This window comes from Zosterops lateralis, assembly GCF_965231275.1.
Source record: "Zosterops lateralis genome assembly, chromosome: 1".
Classification (NCBI taxonomy): Eukaryota; Metazoa; Chordata; class Aves; order Passeriformes; family Zosteropidae; genus Zosterops; species Zosterops lateralis.
In genome coordinates this window covers 18,734,599-18,759,183 of record NC_139762.1, presented here as the reverse complement: position 1 = coordinate 18,759,183, position 24,585 = coordinate 18,734,599, and the positions used below count along the sequence as shown (strand labels likewise).

The 24,585-nt window shown below is 40.0% G+C and overlaps 1 protein-coding gene across 2 annotated transcripts in view; it reads left to right on the top strand.

Annotated features, from left to right (window-relative positions):
- The window catches only part of KIAA1217, a 353,656-nt gene that overhangs the window by 139,706 nt on the left and 189,365 nt on the right, over nt 1-24,585 (top strand). The window contains exon 1 of one of the 2 annotated variants that reach the window (XM_083862713.1): nt 21,214-21,327. The exons of the other annotated variant lie outside the window; for it this stretch is intronic. The gene's annotated coding sequence lies outside the window, so the exon portion shown is untranslated. Of the gene's footprint in view, nt 1-21,213; nt 21,328-24,585 lie in introns of those variants that run through there. 2 annotated transcript variants of the gene reach the window in all.

Here is a 24,585-nt window from a genome sequence, read left to right as displayed (position 1 = left end):
AGCTTTGGGATCATACTGCTGATTCCATCCTGGTTAAGTGTAGACTGCACTGAAGGGGTAGTTTGAGAACTGGGCTACTTTCTGATAGATGACTGTAATTGGGCTCAAAGACACTAAAATGAGAAGTAAAGAAGTTAGGAATTTTTGGCTGGGCTGTGAATCTGTCTGATGGTATTGTCAACGCATTAAAATAATATGTACTCTATATTAATAGACCATTGCTTTAAAATTGTTCAGTGTTGTTCTCTCCTGTTGTCAGCATTTTAGGTACGTAAATTACAAAAAGAAAAACCCCTGTGAGCACAGGCATCCAAGTGAGTTCCTGCAGGTCAGATGGATGTCTAATAGAAATTAAAGCATGTGTTGAGTTTAGATTGTGGTCATTATTGATTACCTGCAGAGACCAGATGGGGACACAAAGGGGATCTGGAGAGTCATACGTTTGCTGCTTGTAAGGACATGAGACACCTGAACCAGAAAAGAAATAAGAGAGGAATGGGAAAAGTTCTTACAAATGCTATTTTGAGTGAAGAATGACTGTGATACTCCTGTTGGAGTAGATCAACAAGGACCATAAAAAGATGGAAAATTACACAGGTGAGAGCTGAGATGATCTTCAATAGATCTGTTCAGTAGATCATCCCTAGAGAAGATTTGAAAGGGAGGATGTTTGAGGCAGTTTCATTATTATATGTCAGAAACAAAATAAGGTCATTGTCAGTGAGTGGGCAATATGCAGCTTCCTCATTTTGTAGGATTGATGAGAATAGTTTTAAATTGCTGAAATGGGACACAGGAGAAAGTGCAAGAGAGACCCCTGTAATGCCTGTACAAGCCTTGAAGGCACAGAGAAATTAAAATTGGACAAATGAGACTACACAAGTGCATAAAGGAACAATATTATGAGGTGATAGCCAGCAAGGAAAAGCTAGTTCCATTGTTAGTAAAAATTTTGACATGAAGATTTAGTTAAGGAAAAAATCCCATCTCATCTGGCTGAGAGTTGGGTGAGGTCAGTGTGAATTGTGGAATTGTTGCATCAATGTAAGGATTCAGGCATGGAAGCTATCTATGCCAAAGGGAAATGAGGTGTTATCCAAAAAATGGCAATGTGTCCAGGAAGGCTTGTATTGGCAAGTATAATCAGTTGCGTGTCTGCACTAGTTAAGGGCATAAAGCTTTGAGAAAGGGAAGATGGGATGAAAATAGAACCCCCATAAATAAAGAAAAGAAAAAATGGGAGAAAAACAAAGAGAAAAGCTTTACTGAGGTAGTGTCACAGAAATCCAAAGGTGATGAGAATAAGGACAGGGAGGGAATGACTCAGAAACCAACACAGATATGTAAAGATTTTAGTGGACAAATATTTGAGAAATTGCAGGCAGCAGTCAATTAATCTGTAATAAAAAGTGCAGGGACTACTATATAAGGCAGGCATTAATGTCATCCTTAGATGAAGGTTCAAAAAAAAGCTAGAAATAATAAAAATATATAATTTTTATATATTGTAAAGCAGTTCCCCATGTTTCATTGTATAAATAATCATCCTAAAAATAATATCAAGCATAAGCAAGGAGTCTGAAAGTAATGGAAAGAGGATTGGCCTATGCAGGGAAGTGTACCACAAAAATCAGAAAACATGTTTTGTAATGTAAATGTCTAAGAAGCTACCTAAAAAGATGTAACTATTTTTCTAAAAAGAAAAATTGCAAAATGTAAAGAATTGAAATGTAGTCAGTGGAAAAAAATTAGAATTTTGACATTAGGTAGGGGTGATATAGATGGATGGGTTTTAGATGTAATAAGTGGCACTCCCCATATTTTAATGATTCTATTGAATTCAGGAAAAATGCAGGGTATCTAATAAGAATGATTATGCAGAAATGGAAATTCTTACCTCCAGGGGGAAGCAAAACTTAAATTATGTAATTGTTTCAATCAGAAGAGACCATATCATCCACATCCAAGAACTTGCATAATATTTCAATTCCAAAAGCAAGTACTTTTAATAAATATATCACATCAGTTGGTATTATCTGGGGAAATAAACAAAAAATAGTACTTAAATTGGAAGAAAAATCACTCCATTAAAGAGTATTTCTGTAATCTCAATAGTATGTAAAATCTTCTACAAAAAAAGAGAAAGATTTTAGGGAAAGAATAAGCAAATGACACAAAACATGGTAAGTAAATTAAGATATTATGTAGGATCTCTATGAGGACGTCATGCCTGACTAAACTGATACCTTTAGTTGAAAAAATAGCTAAGCTAGTTCTCTAAACGAAAGAAGTAATGATATATCCACATGGGCTTCAGTAAAATACTGTATTTGTCATCTGCTGTGTAGAGATGTGTTAACATAGGAATTACGAATGAGTAGTAAGAGGGAAAGGGAATGAAAAAATTAACTAGAGGGAAGATTGGAGCTGGAGGATGGGTTGGAGGTCACCAAAGGATTTCCCAAGGACTGACTATGGGATCAGCCTTAGGAAATGTTTCCTTTACTGATTGTACTATGAAAGCAACAATACTGGGAAAAAAGGTCTTGATGACACAAGTTACCGGGAGGATTATGCTGAAGACTGGAGTCTCATTTAGGAGAAATGGGATGAGCATATGAGTTGGAAAATAGTGCCAGGGGGACGACAGACTGCTCTCAGAAGTGAAGGCTTGTGCACTTGGGAGCTTGTATCAGGGAGAGGCTGGACAGGCAGAGGAGTGCTAATCACAAGAAAATTGAGGCATCAAAACGAGACTTTTGTGGAAAGTTGACAGATTTGATTCTAGCATGGATCATATGGCAATATAAAGAAATAATGTTTCCCATGCACGGAAGCCTTCGTGCTGCTTGATATAAGGTATGTGTAAAGTATAACACACAAAAATCTGTGCCAGTGTGATCATATATACTTAAGAAAAGTAAATTCAAACTGTTTTAGAACAGACAGGTTCCTAGGCAGGTTTCTAAAATGCCTTGGGGAAGGGAGAGACTATTTTATGAGGGGATATTAAAATCCTTGATTTGTCTGACTGTAAAAAAGAAAATTGAGAGGAAATACAGTTGCTGTCTGGCACATAGGAGGGTTTGTACATAAAAGATTGTTCTAGCACAAAAAGAAATAATTACACACTGATATTGAGAATCTGTGGGGTGGAAATTTAGGCAGCTTTCAAATATGAAGCACAGTGGGACAAGGCACCTGACTAATTTTTAGAAGAAAATGTGTTGATTCATGGAAAAAAGTATATAACTTAGTGCCATGTAGTGCCTACAGGGAAGGGATTTGGTAATAAAATTGATTTCTCTTCCTAATGAAAGGAGACACTGGAAAGATGGGAAGACTTTAAAATAATACTGGTAAAGGTAGCTTGGTGATACACTTGCAAATTGCAAATCTCATGTGTTTTTGATTCAGAAGGGAGGAAAGCCCCATATAATACTGGTATCTCCAAAAACTACACACCAGAAGAGATTTTTAATCAGAATTTTGCTTGTCTGGGGAGACTTAGACTAATTTGACTCCTTTTTATTGTTTGGATAGTTTTGTTAAATGAAAACCTACCTATATTGGTAAACATTTTTTTATTTTAAACATTTTCTTCTGCCTTTTTTTTTTTTTTGTAAAAGTGATTTTTACATTGTACACTGAAAAAAAAGGAAAGCCGTATTACAGCTGGCATTTTGTTAAGTTTTGCACATAAAACCTTGATATATGCCAAGTGTGATTGTATTTTGCTGTATATTTATAACAGTAATTATTTTTGATGTTACCTTTCTTCAGTAAAACACAATTTCTTGCAACTTATGGGAAGCATAAACTTTATTACTCTCATATTTAGCGTAGAGAAGAAAATATCACAGCATATGAATAGTCAGTGCCTCGTATTAATATTTCTATGATTAGTGTGAGAAGTTGAGCTGATTATTTTTATAGCCCATTTTTATAGCTGATTTTTTTTTTTTTAAATTTAAAAAAGTAGAATTGTATAAATGGGCTTAGTGCAGTGCTGTGTAATGTAATCCTCTTCATGCCAGCAAAGAAGGAGGAAAGGTTTCTGCTGGAAATGGCGTTTGGTGTAGCTCAGTAATGCAGCCTTTCCTACAACAGCACAGAAAGATACTGGCAGCCTCAGGGTATGTTTTTCTATAATGTCACTTTAGTTATTCCAGTTTTTTGGGGCTTCCTTTTTCAGCTTGAAGGAATTAAGTCCCATTGAGATGGAAAAGATCCATATCTAAAATAGCGTAAATTGTTTGTTGATTTTGTGAAATGTGTAAGTCATAATGTGAGCAAAAACAAATCTCTGACTTTGATGGCATGCTGTGAACTTTCTCCCTCCGCCAAAATGTTTGTCCTTGGAGGTGATACATGGTGGAAGCTTTCTAAGGGCAAAGAAAACAATACAGTGATGTGTTCCTGGAACTGGAGCATTGGGTTAAGCGTTTTGCTTGTTTGTTATTTTTTCCAATTCATTTCAAGTAGATGATAATCATTTACACAGACTTGGAGAGCCTGGTGAATAAATGAATCCCAGAAAAATATTAGTTGATTGCCCACAGTCTAGTTTAGAAGAAACAGTGTTTTCAGAGAGGTAGGAGGATTCCTGCTGGAGGGTGGCATTTGTGAATGCTGCCACATGGCAGGAGCCAGCCATGAGTTCAGCTGGGCTGTTGTTATCCTGCCATTTCCTCTGCAAAATGGGTAGTCCTGCTTCACACATAGTGGCTTTTGGAATTTTGGCTCCATCAACACAATTGCATTGCTTCCAGCTCGATTATGATGGTGTAGCTAAGATGGGAATCTGCTGTAGGGTCCTGGTGGGGGATGATGTCCCCATGCCCGCTAGCTTGGCCCCACTGCCCATGAGCAGTGGCATCCCTGCTGAGCTGGGCACTGCCAGGCAGAGGAGGAGTGATCTGTGCAAGGCAAATGCTGGAGCCCTGCAGAGATGCAGGCCTGGGTCTGGCATTGTCCTGGATTTGCACCGAGCTCAGTCTCTCGGCAAGGTCAGCAGTGGGTGTGAGCATGCAGAGGGATTTCTCTGCCGGGCAGCGATGAGTCACCAGCGGGACGCCGCAGGTGGGAGACCGCCTATTTCAGGAATTACAAACAATACGCTGGTTAAGGAGTGTAGGAGGAATAGGGATAGGCCCATTTTCAAGCCAGCCTAGTTGCAAGTTTGTGATTTCTCAGTGAATCTTCTCCCTCAATATTTTTGTTTTGAATGCTCAGAACAACTCTGGATTTCATAACTAAATACATTGGTGGTTTTTGAGTTATTTCCTGTTAGACATAACTAGGGCATGCAGAGGATCTTGGAGGAGATCTAAGACAGCTATCATCTGAGATTTCTATCCTCAATTTGCAGACCATGCTGTGTAACAAAATCTGAATATTAATTTTGAACTTTTGGGGTTTGCTTATCCAAACTATTTGAAATTCACCAATCATTATCAAAGCTAAGATCTTCTCTTTGCTTCAGTTACTGAGAGAGATTGCAAATTCTTACTTGAGAGAGTAGTCAGTATGGGAGATGGACCACACAGCTCCAACTTTGAAAGTGGGACAGTCCAAGTTTAATGTTCTATTTTTTGTATAAAAAAACCCCTAAACCAATGGAAAAAGGACATCTAAAACCTTACATTTCCTTTTTAAAATTTATAAATACAGATGATTCTCCCGTAGCAAGCTGTGATAGCCAGCTTTGCTATTTGCTTGTTTATTTGAGCAATAATGAAGTTACATAACTCTTCTTTAGGTAACACATTTATCAACATTAGCAAAGTCAGTTCTTGTCTTTTATATCTGGATATACAGTTTTCCCACTTTGCCTTCTTCCTTCATTCCTTCATTCCATATGAATGACATAGTTTTAGCCCCTGAACAACTCAGCTCCAAGAGCTGAACACAGTGTCAGCAGAGTGTCCACCTCACCATCCTCCATGAAAGTAGGTTTCTATAATGGAATTTGTGGTGGCACGTGTGACACAGGCTGTCAAAGTTTGTCTTGTATTCAAGATTTAAAATGTTATTTCTATTAATTATGTTTTTCTTTCCCTTAGCTTCATTTCATCTTACTCTCTTACTTTTCCTTTGCTCTCCCTCAGCTTTCTCTTATTCTCCTCGTTGTAGCAAGCTTTTATTTCTCTTTGCTGCCTCACTGCATCTGGCTTTAGTTTATGCTGTTTCTCCTGTTCTCTCTTCATCTTTTTCTTGGTACTAATTTTGTAAAATGGACCACTGTCTATGTTTGGATGACAGTGGTTTGGATGAGAGTGAATGAACACGGTCCTGAGGATGAAAATTTGAAGCTGCTTTGATGGCCAAGTCCAGGGCTGTAGAAATAATGCAGTCACGTTGAGTGCTATGAAGGCCAGAAAACCATATCTTTCTTAAAATAAGAGGTGGGAAAGTTAGTCCATTTTTTCTCTGCCATTGCCATTGGTTGCTCTTCAAAGTTATCCAAGTGGCTGAATGGATTTTGTTCATGCCCCTGGACTGGGCAATCAAGAAGAGGAGTCCATGTGTGACACAGGAGGCTGATGGTACAGAAGAACCCTTCGACAAACTTAGAGGGGAAGGAATTTATCTGACTCCTGAAGGGGAAAATTACTAATTCTTGAAATCATAGGATGCTTCTATGGGATAGTGTGAAATGAGCACCTTCAGGATTCAGAGGCTCTTGGCAAGGGTTTCCATTGCACTGCACCATGAAATGAAAGGCAGGCAAGGAGAGGTTTTTCACCCTGGTTTGTTTAACTGCATTTGAAGGACAAGCCTTTGCATGTAATTTCAACTCCATGCAAAATATACTTTTAAAAATTACTCAAAATAGGTGGTAGAAACTTCCTTTATTTTCAAATGGCCAGGCTGGTATTGCAAAAATGAGAGAATGGAAAAACCTCCCAAAACATATCACAATGCCTGAAGAAGGCTGCATCAATATGACAGACCATGTTACTTTGGTGATTTGAATTACTCCTGCGCTGGGCTGTGTGCAGTTTTCCTTTTGTATGGAAGAGGAATGCTTCTGTCAGAGCAGGCAGCGCCTCTTCTGTCTGTAAAGTGGAATACGTTGTCTACAGTAGTAGAAACAGATTTGTGATGAGACGGGAAAAAAATATTAATCCTTTCAAGAATTAATTTTCCAGACTATGCTTTTGCAAGGTACTGAGTGTGTAAACTGAAGCTGCTTATCTTAGATAAGGATAGAGGGGAAGGACAAATGTCTGTGGACAGGAAAGAAGAGAAACAGCTAAGCACAGACTCTAGGTGCACCACACATAACTTTATGTGTTCTATAAACTGAAATGTGATTGCAAAAATGACAAATTTCTGAGTGTGAAAAATTAGAAGGTAGAAAACAATCCTTTGGCATTGAAGATGAGCGTTGCTTGGGACTGGGGATGGCCTGGCAAGGCAGTGAGCACATCCCTCTGCTGCTGGGTGTGCATCCCTCCCTCGTGACACCCTGAGCAAGGCAGTTCCTCACCCCTGGAATCTGTGCCTCAGTAGGGAGCCTGGAGCAGGACACCCTTTAGCACATGCAAATCCAGAGCTCCTTTCCTTTTCCTTCAGATGTTCTCACACTGCTGTGACATATGTGAGTGAAGTGGTGATAAATGTCGCTGGGAATACAAGGGATCTGTTCAAAGGCTCAGAGTTATTCTGCTGCCTTAAATTTTTATCCATGAGAAAGATATGTATTTTTAATAAAAAAATTGGGGTTTTTTTAAGCTACAATGGGGTATGATGAGAAATGTAGAAGAATGGGAAAAAAAGTTCAAAAGATTTCATAATCCCCTAAGGAAAAAAATCTCACAAAATAACTCTCAAGTGCTTTGGATTTGTTTGCTAACCGGAAAATCTGGATTATTTTAACAAGAAAATTAGGAGTAAGTACTTTTTCTTTGGACTTCTGCTACTGTAAATAAAATGTGAAATACTTTCCCTGTACAGGGAAGAATTATTTTACTGATTCTTACTTTAATTTTGTTATTATATTGAAACTTATTTTCACCTTTTTCATAATGAAAATGGATAAATTACTTTAATCTGCCTATATACGTATATTTTGGAGGATTTTTAGTAACTTTTGTGGTATGGGTTGTAAGCAGGTAATGGGTTGTAAGCAATCTGAACCAAAATATTTTATCCTGTAGTTCTGTTCCACTCATTCATGAGTAATTTATTTCCATTATTTTTTAAAGTAGGTGATTAGAGTAATAGGCACATACTGGTAGTTTTTCAATTATTTTCACTTACATTAAAATAAAATTCCATTTAAAAAGTGAATATGTTTAATGTGTCATTGAATGAGAATATAACTCTCTTAAGATAATGGTCTTTTACTTGCAGCTGTATCCATCAAATATAAAGGCAACATGAAAAATTAGAGTAATAAAAGAGTAGATACTTTGCTTTAGTGGGAGACTGTGAGCTGCCTGGTGAACATTAAGAAAAAATTACCTTCCTAAAACTATTTAACTATAGGATGTGTGTTAGCAGGCATCAGACTGATTAAGAAAAAAAGAGACTTGGGGAAGAATTTTTTTTTAAATTACTTTCTTATTGATTTATTTAGTATGACTGAGAACCCATAAATATGTAGTTTGAAGTAAGCAGCATTTGACATTAATATAAAAAAGGTCTCATCTCTTTTTCTCTTTTTCAAGTTTTAGATTTTCTTGGTGTTCCAGCTCCTGGAATCCTAAATGTAAATTTAAACCTCTGATCCCAAGAAAAGAAAAAAGACTCTCAGCATTAGAGTTACAAAATGAAAGTGGTGGAAATATTACCTGCCTGTAACTTAAATGCTCAAAATCCAAAAAGCAAATGAAGAGTCCAAAATCTATTTTGGATTTTAATAGGGATGTGGATGCAGGCCTCTGCTAAACCAAAGGATATCTTGACTCTTTAGGTTCAAAATACCATAGAACTTCTACTCTTTCTCTTTCTCATATCTTCCAAGCAGGATATAGATTTTCAATAAAAGCTCTGTGAAAACTAAAAGAAGAAATAGTTGTTCTGAGCAGCTTTAATCCTGTTCTTTGGATTCATATAAAGAAGGTGGCTAATTGTCATTTCATTTCTCATGTTGTATTTCTGTCTTCACTAAGTGCACCATTGAGCAGCTTCACACCAGATCTAAATATGAGGAAAAACCACAGCCTTTCTAAGAGAAAGTCTCAGTTGTGGCTGGGAGGGTCTGGGGAAGGGGAAGGACCCACTCTGTTAACTTAGTTTGCCTTCATAGCTTGTCTTTGAGGCATCATCGGCTTTGTTCCCTAGGGAGGAAGGAGATGCCATTCCCTTCTCAAGTCATCATGAGATTCTCCTGGGTCCCTGCAAGGCGTAACACAGTAAAGGTGGGAGGGCCTGCAGTACGGTGGGGCCGTGCTCTGCAGTGACAGACACAATTTCAGCCTGACCCCAAGGAGTCTCCCGAGTCCATTCCTTCAGTGAGGCAGCACGGTGCCACCACTCCTGACAGTGGGGATTTGTAAACTCTGTGTGTGTGGGGCGGGGAGGTTGCCCAAGTGGGCATTTTCTTCATACAATATGAACAATTATTTAGTTTAGTGCTCCCAAGTTTAGACACAATTACTTGCAGATAAAAAGAAAGGATACTGATTTAAGATTTCTGTAAGAAGGAGCTTTTAAGAGTGAAGTTGGCTTCATGCTATGCTTGGTGGGACCAATGACCATAGCCAACAATTTTTGGTGATGCTCAGGTGAGACAGAACAAGATCATTTCTTGCCTCTTTCTCCCTGGCCACCTCCTGGCACTGTGCTGGTTAGATGGGGCAAGATGTGTCCCTATCCCTTGCCAGGACTCACACCCCCAGGGCAGAGTGGGAACTGCAGAGGTGCTGAGAGGGTGGTCATTACCTTGGTTCTTGGCCCTGTTTGGTGAGTTGCCATCGCCAAGGATAAAGGTTGTAAGGATGTACTGGTAAGAAAAAGGGCAGGAAAAAAAAGCAATGTTCCCACTGTGCTGGAGGAGGAATAAACGCTAATATAATCATCCCTGTCACAGATGGAATATTTTACAAAGTATTCTGTCTATAATATAAGAAATATGCTAAACATCTCTATTATGCTGCATTTGAAATGTAGAAATAAAAATAGAAGTTGAAAGGTAGAGCTATTGCTTCTGCTGGGTTTATAGCATGCTGTCAGAGGAAAATGTTAACCCTAAAACTTCCTGGGAGCAGCTCGTTCACTGTGGGGGAAATGCTGGAATAGCCTTAAGGGTTAATAAAGTGTAGCAAATTGAAGTTTTTACCACTATAGCTGACCGTTATTTTTTAAATTCTGTAATAAATGATTGAGCATGGAATGGTAACACAAACTGTTGCAAAAATCAATCTGCTTGTTAAATCCCACTTTTGTTTTGATTGAGGGGGAGTCAGTTATTAACTGCATGATCAGAGCACAGACGCTGAGTCCTATTCTTTCCTTAATTGAGAATTGCTGTTACAGATACTTGACAGTGGTTCATAGTAGCAATAATCCCCTTTGAAAATGGTTGTTATTCTAGTCATAAGTAGCTTGCCAGGGCACTAACCCCAGCTTCACCTCTGATGGTTAGAAAAAGAATCTGGTTGGTAGTTGATGATGTGTAGTGATTTGCTGCCAGATAATTGCCAAACTAGCAAAGTAAGAAAACAACTTTTAAAATATTTTATCTTTGGTTACAAAGAAGGTGTGGGCTGTGAAAAGTACCTAACTTTCAATGTTCAAAATGAAAATTCATTGCTTACTGAGAGTGCTGACTTAAAAATTTTTGCATGTCTTTTGTTGATCTTGCAGGCTGATGCACACGACCTGCTAATGCGATGCTTGGCTTTCCATACAGACCCATTCATCCATGTTATATGTGAATGAAGCTTCCTGGTTTGTACATGTGCTGTGTCACATTCCTCTGGTTTTCTAACAAAGCTTTTAATTGGTATGCTGTGACTAATGAGCATGAAGTCCCAGAGGAAATGGAGCAGAATTTTCTATTATCCACCAAGAAGCTTCAAGCACATAGATTATCAGGGCTTGAACTCCAGGATAAACCAGGGTCAAAGGCTCTGAGTATAATGGAACCTCATAGCTTAATATTTTGCTTCCATAACGTTAAATTAATAGTTTCTCAGCAAAACTGTATTGTCTGTCTGATGGCACTGTGCAAACTATAACTGGCATTTCACTTGGACATCACATCAAATCCCTGACCCTTCACTGTTAAAGTTCCCATAACACTGGAATACTGATGTCCTGCCTTTGTTCCGGTTTGGGTAATGATGTGCTGCATACTTTTGTGGGATAAATCTCTCTTCAGTTTCAAGCAGAGACCTTGCTTTTCATTCTTCCTCTGAAAAACTATTGTACAGTGTTGCTGACACAGGATTGCTGCCATATGGTGCACCCGAAGTGGTTGCATTTTTGGGGGTGGTTTAGAGCTCTCACTCTGACTTGAACAAGTTCAGGACCTCTTTGCTTTCAAAACTAGATGAGATTGGATGTAGTGAGACCAGTATACTTATAGGCTACCTCTGCCAAATAGTGCAAAGTAATTATCTTCTGTGCCTTATGTTCAGCCCACCTACTAAGTGTCCCCAACACGCGCAGTATCAAAGAAAATTTAAATTAACTTAAAAGTGTAAAAAGGTATCCAGATCATTACAGGAATTGATGGGGGAAATTGTGGTTAGCTTTCCAATAAGGTATATGGAATAATATTTTTACCAATTCACTCTTTTAGTAATTAACCCAATATACAATTAATAATTTCCTCTTTTCTAATAAGAGTCTCAGCGTGAGTTACGCTTTGCAGTGAAACCGCTAACCCAGAGAAAGAAAAAAAGAGATTTTTTTTTTTTTGAAGGTTAGTTTCAGCAGGGTCACTACCCTGAGCTGCCATGGTGTGTGGCTGTGCAGAGGTTTGTGGGGACAGGGACTGGAAGTGAACACTTGAGGGAAGAAGGGATGTCTTCTTGCAGGGAGCTCAGAATTAAAATCAAATAAATCTAATTTATTTTATATGTTGAAACTCCTCCATTGCAGAAAAACATCATGGTACTGGTGGAAGCTGTGTGGGGTAGCTTGGTCCTTCTTGTGCAGGTGGCTCCTTGTATTCCCAGCAGCTGTGGCTGCAAGAAAGCCGCCTTTCATTTGCTCCTCTCTTACATATTTGGTTTGCTTAATTTCCTAGCTTGTGGGCTCTTGTAGACCCTCTTTGTTCTCATTCTGTAAGGGAGTTTCCAGAGGTGCTGTCACCTCATGTGCTTAGTGCATGAGTGCCAGTGTCTCTGGGTGGTGTGAGAGTGTGTATCTGTGTTTGTGTGTGTGTGTGTGTGCATGTGCAAGGAGAACATGAGGAGCTCTGTGGTTCTGTGCATCTTTTTGAGAAACAATAAGGAAATTGATGCTCCAGAAGTATCTTGGACAGTTGTTTCACATGACAGATTTGGTTTCTTTTGTTTGCATATTAAAGAAAATCTATATTAGCACTCTATTATAGAATATTAAGGTTGTATTATTAGATTCAAAGGTTACCAGGTGCAAATACTAAGACCAGTAAGTACATTGTGTATTCAGATTGTGATATATTGTCTTTTTATCCTGTGAGGAAGGGGTTTATACTTCCTCTGCAATCAGGAGTTCTGTGTGCACTAGTTACAGCAAATAGCTGTAAATAATTGCCTGTCGTTTTCTTACTGTCACAGATACCAAGGGGACGAACTAACAGTGATACCAAAACATGGTACCTGTTACTGCTTTAAAGCCCACAGAGAAAGGAAAGGGAAGTGGAGTTTAAAGATTTTGGTTACATTCTAGATGCAGGTAAGAGAACGCAGCTGATGTACTCCAGGGTGGCATGGAGTGTATCCATTTACTCATCCAGGTTGCTGTACTTAAAGTACAAAAAACCAAGGGGGTTGAGGTGAAGGTCAGTACTGCCTTTCATTTTCATTTGACACATCCTGTAAAACCCCGAGCATGGATGTCTGCTAACCACAATTACACTGCAGACTGCATTCAGTGACCCAGCAGGATTGCAAAATGTGCCAGAGCTTCACCTGTGGAACATCTCCTGGCTTTCTAGAGAGCAGGATGCCTCACAGCCCTGGGGCACAGGTGCAGCCCTTCTGGGCTGACAGGAGGGAGGGTGCCAGGGGCTGCTGGAGCTCCCCAGCCCACAAGCCTAGACTTAGTGCTGCTCTGACCTTCTGGCATCTTGCTTTTGTTGGCGAGTCCACAAGTGGGAGGAGAATTACTCTGTCCAGTCCAACTCCGTTGTTGTCCTAAAGGCAGTGGTGTTGAATCACACTCACAGATTTGCTGGTTTCGAATTCAAAAATCACCTTCATTTTCATTCTTACTGTGCATATTAGAAAGCTGTTTGGTCCATCATTCCTTTCCCTAGCCAGAATTGTAGCATTTCTGCTGTGCAAAGAACAAGGGCCTTTACCACTCGAAACACCTCCTGTACTGAGAGGGTGGAAATGTAATAGCCAGGCTGTTTCTCTGTGTAGGAAAATGTTTGGGAAAGTCTTCCCACAATCCCCCTCTGGGTTTTTGACCCCTTGTGCTGCCATGACAATTTAGAGAAGCCACAATGTTTTATTTTCGTGGGGGTGAGAGGGAGGTGATTAAAAGTATTCTTTGGAACCTATGCCTTGGTGTCTCAGCAGAACCTTTAACCTTGTGCCTTTAAAAAACAAACATGTTTTCCTACCAACTCTAACAGGTACCTAAAGGCACAAAAGCTGTAAAGAAATGTCAGGCAACAGCAAGAATCTCAAAAATTGTTCTTCCCAGATCCCACTACTGTATTACCCAGAATAATTACACTTTTTTGACAAAAGGGATTTTGGCAGCTGTATAGAAATGACCTCTTTGTAGTCAGTAGTTCAACTGTTCAGAGAAAGATGTATAGAGTGACACTACTTCTTAAATAAAATAAATGCTAATATATGCTAATGTCTAATAATTTCGTTTGTATTTTTGGCTTTATTCTTTTCATTAAAAGCCTTAAAATGTTCTTCTGAATTTTATACTTACATTTTAGGGAACAATAAAGCTATAACCTTTAAGATCATTACTGCTTTATAAAATGAAGGTAAAGGTGTTTGCTTTTTTAGTGCTTTGGGAGATACTCACATTCTAGTAAAATATACCACACTAGTTAATCTGGATCTTCAGTAAGCAAATGTAAAAGTCAAACTTTTTAAAAGAGTGAGAAATACTAGAGTTTTTCACATCTCTCTGAAATAAGATGCAATGTCCTACTTTTTGGCGCTTGGTTTGTTGAAAAGATCAGAAGTACAGCCCTTATTGACTTAGTCCTGTGCTGAGTGTAAATTCACACAAAGAGGAGCAATTTAACATGTGACTGACCTTTTTCACTGCAAGATGAAGAAATGTGCTGTTAAGGTCACCGGAGTGTGGCAGGATGTTTAATCAGCTTCTTTGCTTTAAAGAACAGTAGGAAGGAGATGATGTATTAAAGATGATAGCTTCTTGTAGATTTTAACTCGTAATGCCAGGATCTGAGTACAATAGCAGATTAAATCTCTGTAGGGGAACTTCCTACTGGACTTTCTATTTTTAGATGTTTGTGGCTGCTTCTTCCTTTACTTCTCATTAGTTGGCTTTTGCTCCCTTGAAGAGGTGAGTTGCTTTCTCTGAGATCTACTTCCAAACTCTTACAATGCATTTCTGTTAAGAGTAATTTTTTTCCTCAGTTTTGTAGGAAAGTCAAAAGAAGACAGCATAAATGGAGCCATGCACTTTCCTGTTGTGTTTCAGTGCATGCATGGGGTAAATTCATGGCTTTGAGCACTAAATGTTTGCAGCACTCTTAGCATGTGTGTAACAGCACAGCAAACTTTCATGTAATAATAACAAATAAACACAGTTTTGCTTGTGCAGCTGGGTAAGTAGGATAGTCTGGTGTTCTGTGCTTTCAATTTGTGCCTCGTGTTTGAAAACTCTCCAGAGGGGTGTGTGTCTCCTCTGAGACATGCACATTTGCATCCAAATCAGATGGCTTCACCTGGCTGTCTTTTCTCTCTGACCAACATAGATTCAACATGGAGATAGCACAGCTAAGGTTATTATATGAATTTAATTACAGTGAGACCTTCTTCCTCTTCTCCACTGTTCATCCTCAGGATGTTGCAGTTCTGTGCATCAAAATCCACCACTCTCTGCCCCTACTATGATCTTTTCAGAGGTTCACATATCTTGCATTTCACTGTCTTTCAAAGGTCCATTGTTGTGACCATGCTCTTGAGGTTGGACTAGAGGATCTTTAAAGGTCCCTTCCAAACCAAATCATTCTATGATTCTATAATTTCTCATTCAGGCAATGCATATGTATTTTTTGCAAGTTTCAGTAAGCACTTCTTTATTTGTAATTTGCACTTTTGGGTCATATGTTTACTGCCAATTTTCACCTTTTGCCAGTCAATGATCCTTAATTTTAGAAAGGTATATTAACCCAGTAAAACTGTTAAAATATTATAGAAATATTCTCCTATTAGTCTTGTATATTTAGATGAAGACTTTTTTTTTTCACTATAACAAATTTTCATTTATTGTTTTTTAATGAAGCAGTGTGGTGGGTTGACCCTGGCTAAATGCCAGGAGCCCACCAAAGCTTCTCTATCACTTCCCTCCTCAGGTGGACAGGGGAGAGAGAAAATGTAATGAAATGTTTGTGAGTTGAGATAAAGACCAGGAGATATCACTCAGGTGATATCCCAGACAAAACAGACTCTGCTTGGGGCAATTAGTCTAATTTATTACCAGTCAAATCAGAGTAGGATAATGAGAAGTTAAATCTTAAAACACAACCCTCCCTTCTTTCCAGGCTTTATTTCTGATTCTCTGTGCCCCACTGCCAGCAGCACAGGGAGATTGGGAATGGGGATAACAGTCAGTTCATCACACATTGCTTCTGCTGCTGCTTCCTCCTCAGGGGGAGGACTTCTCACACTCTTCCTCTGCTCCAGCATGAGCACCCGCCCAGGGGAGTCAGTCCCTCACCAAGCTTCCCACCACCAACTGCTCCAGCGTGGGTTCCCCACAGGGTCACAGGTCCTGCCAGCAAACTTGTTCCAGTGTGAGCTCCTCCCTGCATGGGTCCACAGGTCCTGGCAGGAGCCTGCTCCAGCACAGGCTTCTCAGGGGCTACAGCTGCCTTTGGGCATCCAACTGCTCCAGTGTGGGGTTCTTCATGAACTGCAGGGGGAACTCTGCTCTCCCACTGACCTCTGTGGGCTGTAGGGACAAAAACTGCCTCACCAGGTTCCACTACCTCAGTTTCAGAACCTCAGTCTTCCACCATGGGCTGCAGAATCCCTGCTCTGGTTCTTGGAGCAGCTCCTCCCACTTCTTCTTTATTGGTGTCTTCAGAGTTGTCTCATATATTCTCACTCCAGTCTTCTCTGGCCACAACTGCTTCTGTGCAACAACTTCTTTCTCCTTATTAAATACATTATCCCAGAGGCACAGCCACCATGGCTGATGGGCTCAGCCTTGGCCAGGAACAGGTCCATCCTGGAGCCAGCTGGAATTGGCTCTGTCAGACATGGGGAAAGCTTCTGGCAACTCTCCACAGAAGACATCCCTGTAACCCCCTGTCCCCCCACTACCATACCCTTCCCTAGCAAACCAAATACAAGCAGCTTCCCAGCCTTCTGTCTCTCTGATGTTTTGTTTTTGTTTGGCTGTTTGGCTTTTGTTTGCTTTTGAACCCATTGGTGGAGTTCTCTTTATTCTATTCTAGTGGGCTCTTAAATTACAAGTTGCTTACTTGGTTAGTTTGACAGAAGTACTCCAAGTGCTGTGTAGCTTTTGTGTCATTTAATAATTGGTGTAATTTGACTTTGTGGGAATGCAGCCAGATCAGAGCAAGAATTTAAGTTAAATAACTCTAAAAAGCTTGTAATCTTAGAAACTTCTTTTTAAGGCCACAGGAGTGAATGTTTTTTACTGATATTCAGCAGTCTTTGGCTGAGTCTCAAGTGATGCCCATGTCTTCAGCATCAGATCTACTCCCTGCCTCTTGGATGCCAAACACTCCAGCACAGGCAGTGATATAGTGATAGCTGGCAACACCCACTCAGGGTGTATTTTAAACATCATAAGTCCAAGAGAACTACCTGAGCACCTGAGCCCTGCCTGGGTTCTTGTCCTGTGGTCTTTATCTGCTCTTGACCTAGAGATGCTCCAGGTTCTGTCACCACAGAACTAGCATAAGTTCATATGTATTTGTCACCAGGCTCTCCTTGGACTCTGGTGTTTTGTCCCTGGCTTCCTCTTGCCCGAGTGGTGCCCTGGATGCTGGTTATCAGGCTGATAGAGATGGGAAAACCCCAGCTGTGAGAGCAGAGGACAGAGCTCTGAGAAGCAAGGAGGTGTGAGAATTTATAGGACTGCTGCGTGTTGGATATAGGAAAGCTTGTTCCCTCCTCTAACTTCTAGGTATCTCTTGACTCCCCCTTGGATCTGGCTCAGCTTGTCTGGAGGATGGAATTAAATCTGTATACAATTTTTCCTCTCTGTGTCACAAGGATTGTCAAAACCAGAATTGCAAGTATTAGTTTATTAGTTTTAAGAATGGTGTAGCTGAGATAAAAGCATTAGCTGCATCATTGAAACAAATCTCCCCAATGATACTGACACATTACCACTGCAGAGGTCACTTATGAAATGTGTTACAGTGGTTATTTAAGGGATTGCTCCTGAGGAGTGAGTGCAAAGATAAACTTTCAAAGGATACTTCTGTAGCAGCAAAATGCACAGCAATAGCAAAGTCTCACAGGTTACACCCCTACTTCCTGGAAGAGAATTAATGCAAAACAGGGACACGCCAAGTTTTTAGAAGAACTGGACTGAAAGTTCTGAGTCTCTATTTAAGCTGTGGTGGATGATCCTGGCAGCAGCTGCTTCTCCCCACCTACGCCTTGGCTGTGTCTAGGGTGACTCTGAGAGAGGAGGCTGCAGTCAGTACAGATTTTCATTTAGAAAAAAGAAAAGTATTAACAGAAAAGTATTACCTTCTGTAACTTCATAATCAGATAACAATGATGAGTAAAATGAGGATATGGTAAAAAGCATTACAAAAACTTCAATCACTGTTAAATAGCAATTTTAAGCAAAATAGCTGCAGCCTCTTATTGGGTCCTGCTACTATCCTCCTTCCAAAAGAGGCAAAGTTCATGGGTGTAAGAAGGGTAGCTGTAATTTATTCCCTTTATTCCCCAAAGATAATTTTTGGGCACTGTAAAATGAGTTTTCAGTTTTGCAGAGCTGTGCAACAGGCCACACATAGTTTGGGACCATGTTTTGAGAACCATTGTCTTGGACTTTAAATGTGAAATCAAGACAGCATCTGTTTGCATTTAGTCTGCTATTTAGATGAACATGGATTTTGGTATGGCAAATTAATTACTAATTACTCTGAGACGGCACTCCTTTTTCGCATATGAAACAAAAATCATCAACTGAATAAATCTGTAACAAATTTTATTGACATTTTTGGAGGTGCAAGTATTGCTAATGTCAATTAAAAATATTGTCACATGCTTTCCCAGGACAGAATTTCAGTATACCAGTGCATTTTCATACCTGCTGCCTCTATGGTAGAGCATTCACTGCTAATCAGATGGCAGATAGCCAAGGGCCATCATGGCTATCTCTGCGTTTATCCCAGGAGCGTTTTTTATTTCCCTGCTTCCTAATGAAGGATTTCTTTGCCAGAAAACTTGTGGAACTATTTTTCCTGTATTTCTTCAGACTTTTCCCAGTAGAGAGTATCTTTCAATTTCAACTCTTTTCCTCTGTCACGTTGACTCCAATGCCATTCTTTCTGGATTTCCTGCACACTTTGTTTTTCCAAGTTTCTGTTTTCAGTTTGTGATGATTCTTTTGCACTGATGGAGCATCTGCGCATAATTTACGGTTTTCTATTGTGAAAAGCCATTTTGTTACAGTGAGGTTTTGATTCAATGATGATTTCTAGTTCAGTCTGTTATTCTCAAAGATGACTGACTTCTAGTCATGGAACTTCAACCCCTAAATGAGTAGCCTGGGCTCCTGATACAGCAAATAAAACCTCCATAGAGGAGTTCAGAGCACTCTCATCTTCCTGATCATTGATCAGATTGTCTTAAATTGATCAGGGGTAGGGGAAGTTATGTCCTTAGGAAGGACTTTCTTTGTCTCTTGCTTTTTAAGAAAGGTGATGATCCTGTTGTGCTGTTACAGTTCTTCCACCTCACATATTAGCATTAAAAGGCTACATCATGGTTTCTCTGTTTTCCAAGTCTGCAGCAAGGTCAGAAAAAGATATGAGCAAGGGGTTGGTAAATCTAGGAGTGACATGCTGTATTGAAGAAGCCTGCAATTACCAATTCAATGCTATATAAAAATCCTCTGGAGAATGTTTTTTGTCAATATGGTTTCCACAGAAGATTCCTGGGAAGGTTGTGAAGGCTGAAGCACTCACAGCACAGTTGAATTTTCAAGATTTTATATCAAATCCCAGGGTGAATGCATGGACTAGACAGGGACAGGTCTGGCCTTCCACCTTTCTTAAGATGCTGAGGCTGTAGGATCAGTCTCTCTTCCAAAATCCCTTAATGATACAGAGGGATCTCTGAGAGGGAGTTTTGCAAGCTGCTGTGCAAAGCCCTGTTCTTTTGCCTATAAGAGAGGAGGGGAGGTGTTCCAGGCTGAAGAAGTGAAGAAAAGACGGAGAACAATATCTTTAAGAAAACCCAGCAAACCCAAACACACCCTGAAACCAAAGGACCCTCTATTTTCTCAGTTGCTGAATTCAGCTAATGCCCGCCTTTAATCATTGCTGTACCAAGGCTGATCTCAGGGTCTAGCATATGGTTTAGCTACTGATTTGGCTTCCACTTAATTGAGATCTTTGAAATGAGATTGTTCCATGTTGGAGTCCAGGACATCCCCTTGGATGACCTGGGACCTGAGGAAGGGAATTTGAGCCCTGGACAGGGGGGTGCAGAGCCAGTCCAGGGGGTTTGGAGACTTGGCACAGAGCCCAGGGAAACACTGGGTTTGATTTTAGTCCATGGGAGAGGCTTCCGACACTGAGAGGAATTACAGACCACCAAGATGTGAAAAAGTAGTTTAATACAGCAAAAGATGAAAAATTCAGTGGTTTTAGGGTTCGTAGAATAGAGGTAAGTGGGGGACAAAATGGAGGAATTAGGGTGGTACCTTGTGTTCCTTTCCTTCTTCCTCGTCCTCCATCTTCTGAGGCAGTGACAACACAAGGTAGTTAGAATGGATTAGGTCAAAGTAGAAATCACCCTTTTAGTGTGGGCGCTAAGCATTGGTACAAAATAGTAAATAACCTACACGTAGTTATCTGTATACATGTACGGTGACGTCCCATCGGTGGGCAGTTGCCTCATGTCCCAGCCGCTGTCCGGACCTCGGCTGGGAGCAGAGAAAATTTTGAGATGTCAAATAATAAACAACACAAGAAACCTGAAAACAGGCCTTGAAGATTCTGCTTTTTTCGTCCGACGTGACTTGGGGCTTTTAGAGGGTGAAGGACTTTTAACAACCTAAATCTTGGGTGAGGAAACCTTCCCCAAGAGTTCCATGCTGTGCAGTACACATTTATACAGCCACTTGCTGCATATTTTGCCTTTTCCTTGCCTATTAACGATAATAAAGTTGTCAGGAGGCTGTTGCCACCTGAACCTTTTTGTCATTGTCCGTCTTCTGACTGTTGACCCTGCCATATGGAGTGAATTCCCAAATCTTGCAAGGCTGTGTGGGGCTGATGTAGAAATTTTCATTTAACATTCATGGCAAAGGCAATCTGTCTTCTATTGGCATCCATAAACTATCACTGGTTTGTTTACAAGACTGGCTTACAAAAATACACACAGAGAGTGAGTGAAAACTTGTTTCCTTACTACAAGTGATCTTAACAAAGAGCTTTCCGGACTTGAAAGGCAAGACAAGTAAGCATTATGCTATTATTTAGTTTCTGCATTGGGAAGTCTTTTAAAACAGCTCATAGAGATCTTCTTTCTGAAATGGCTGTGTTGATATTTAATAAAGTGATCATCAAAATTTAGGTTGGGGTGGTTTTTTTTAGTTTGTGAGGTTCTTCCTGCCTGTAGATTGAGAGTTGCTTCCTTTTGCTGTTGAAGGCTGGGGTTGGAAAGGAAGACTTACTGCAATCTATTTCAAGAATAGTCGAGGAGGAGGAAATTCCCTTCTTGTTCCTAATAACTGGTGCAGAACGCTCTGCTGGAGGAAGAGAATAGTTCAGTAAGTTAAAACATTTCAATGAAGTTTTGATTTCATACATCTTGTTATTATCTAGAAATTTAATTGCATTTTAAACACAGTATGTTTTATCTTCTTTGTTAAGGGGGAGGGACTGTGGGTATTGTGTAATAGCTTTGAACTCAGTAGATACTAATTTGCTGATGTAGCAAGGGTGAAATGTTCAGTGAGAAAACAATAGCAGATCCGCTACTGCTTGTATTGCAAAGCACCAGTCTAAGCTGCTGGAGTACTCTGAGACACCAGCAGTGCATTTCCTTATCCAGGATCTTGGATTAAGAGACAGAGGTAATTTTGCCCATCTACAAATCTGTAATGTTGTTATCTTTTCAGATGTTTCAGATAGCTTTAGGGTACTTCCACCACCAATTTAGAATCATGGGTTCTGTTTAAATATCAGTCGTAGAGCAATCCAAACCTCCTTCAAGGTGGAGTTAGATACCCTAGGTGATCAGAGTAGAATGAGAGTGTCTAAATGCATTTCTCTTTTGTTTTCATCAAAAATAGTGTGGTGTTCAAGGCATACCTAATTTTGCAGTTCATCCAGAAGCATGTGCTGCCATGCTGGGAGCAGTGGCTGTGAGGACCTGGGTATGGAGGCACAATGGAAGCCCTTGTGCACCTCCATTTCATGAGGAAGGTGCTCCTGATGCAATGGGGTGTGTGCTGAAACACAATTGGGACCCCCTGAAGTCCCCTTGCCCTCTGCTTTTTCCTCACAGGGCTGACTCAGGGAGGCAGCCTGGGTGCAGGACAACAAAGCCCAGGACGTGTTTGTGCCTCCCTGCTGCTCCTCGGCTCTCAGTGGGGAATTTGTCATCATCCCAGTGGCTGCGATTCCACTGCTGTTTATGGGCTCCTTGTAGGAGCCATTATACAAACACCAAAGAGGCTCTGCACCCCAAAAGTGTTAAACTGCTGAAAAATCACATTTGTTCTTCTTCTGTCACCCATAGGAACTGAGGTTTGGTAAGCAAAATCTTGAATTTTTATGCAGCAAAATTCAAAGAAAATAATTGGTTTTTAAAAAATGAGAATAAGCTGGAGATGGAAGAAACACCTTCTGCCAGGTAATTTATCAAGTGTTCTTTGCAACCCCTTTCAAGCCAAGAATGTTGCTGCAGGTGTGAGTTTCCTCATGAAGCTGCTTGTATATCCAGGTGAGCCACCCTCACACACTGTCCCACTGTGTACGTGCTAGCCTTTCAGAGGAGATACATTCCAGCACTAAGTGTCTCATCCTATCCCATGATCTGTTTTGGGACTTGGCCAGGTGGGACTTTTATCTTCTGCAGACAGTACAGCCTGCTCTGAATTTCTTAAAGATCTCTTTCAGATATGTGTGCCAGGAAGTGAAACTATTAATGTTCATTTCAGTCATGCATCTGTTTCATAAGATTATTGCTACATCTAAGTGAAAATCAAGTATTTAACTGAGAGAGACTTTCTGAAATGCATTTTAAAGTATAATTTATTATATTATGAGTAATAGCCTGAAACTCACAGCAGAATTCATTGGACCATTATATCACACACTGTGCAGGAAATTCTTGTGTGTCTTGATAGAGTTTATAATTTAATTGATGATGGGCAATCTAGAGAGGAAGAGATATGCTGTGAAACATAGAGGTGTAGCATTATGTGACTGTGAATACAGGTGTGTATATGGGATAGTTCAAAGTTTAATAACTTGAGAATTTCTGTCTTCCAGTCTATATAGATTTATAAAATTTTGAATAGTATCAAAATACTAAAGGTTATGGCATTCTCTTATTTCATTTTTCTTAAATCACTTTATTTTCCTGTAACTTTGTTCCTTGTATTTCTTGCAAGTAAAAGCCCAGGTTTAAACTTTTAAACTTAATGTTAGAAAAATCTCAGGAATTCATGTGCTTAACCTTCAACTTTCATTTTTATTCTGCTATTGAAAATAGAGAAAAAAAAGTTAATTTGCTGAAAAGCATGTTGGGTGCTTTTAGTATGTTTCAGGTATTCAGAAATTTTAGAACTCTTTCTTCCTTTAAATAAAACAGAATGCATTGTCATGTCCAGTGCTGAGAAGTAGCACTGTAAGGCAATTATTTTTGTACTTATAAACAAGCTTCCATATGCAACTACTTTGAAAGTGTTTTTAAAATTGTGCTACATCTGTGTCTGATGTTACAAGCATGAAAAACAGCCAAAAAACAAGCTCTCCTAATGGCCTCAAACTGTAGAATATATATACATATTCAGAACTGCCTATCTCTAATTTTAATAGCAAACATAAAAGCCTTCCTAAGCTTTCTCCATGAGCTTTACTTTTTTATAGACATTCTGTGCCAAACTTCCTTGTGCTTGCTCACAGTTTTCTTGTCTGGGCAGAGACAGTCTTTCCCTTCCATGCTGTGACCAGAGCTGTTTGGATGTCACCTCATCTGCAGGGTGACACAGCAGAGTACTGGAGCCTCTTGCTGGGGAACCTGGAGCACCCAGTGCCCCACGCCCTGGCACTGTGTTCATGGCCCTGGCCAGGCACGGGCAGGGCTGCAGAGGAGCCCTGGCACTGCACAGACAACCAGGACAGCCAAAGCCTCCTGACTGGGGGAGCAAAAGCCATCTAGAGCCGTAGGAGCAGCTCAGGTGGGGGGAGCTGCTGCTGTGGTCTGGGAGCAGGGTCTGCCATATGCCTTTAGAGAGCAGGCTGATCCCATTTCCAACAGGAGGGGCTGAGCAGCAGAAACCACGGCCTGGCACCCAGATTGAGTGGTGGTAGGTTTGTGCAAGGTGTGTGACATTGTGAATGGACTGGCACTGAGTTTGTATCAGGGTGGCAGGAGCTTTTCTGGCCCAGCAGCTGAGTATTGGTAAATTAAGCCAGTGACAGACAGAGAGAGACTAGATCAGCAGAGGCATACTGGTTTAAAATTTAAATTTAAGCAAATAAGGTCCATTAAAAAATAAACCTAATAGGCTAATTTTTAATATTTTTTTTACCTAATAATATTTAGAAGTATTATATTCTGTGTAAGGAAATCGTTGTGTCATTTCAGGAGACAGCAAGGCTTCTTATGTGTTTAAAATAGAGGTTAAAACACATTAATGAAGTTCTGTAAATGTGGGAAGCACTTTGTGCAGACATTATGAAGCTACACCGAATTTTGCCTTGGCAGTTTAGCTTTGCCCTAAAAAACTTAATGTAGTAGATTTTAAAGGGATTGAAGTCAACAGAATTTTTATGTCATAATTATGCAGCAAGTT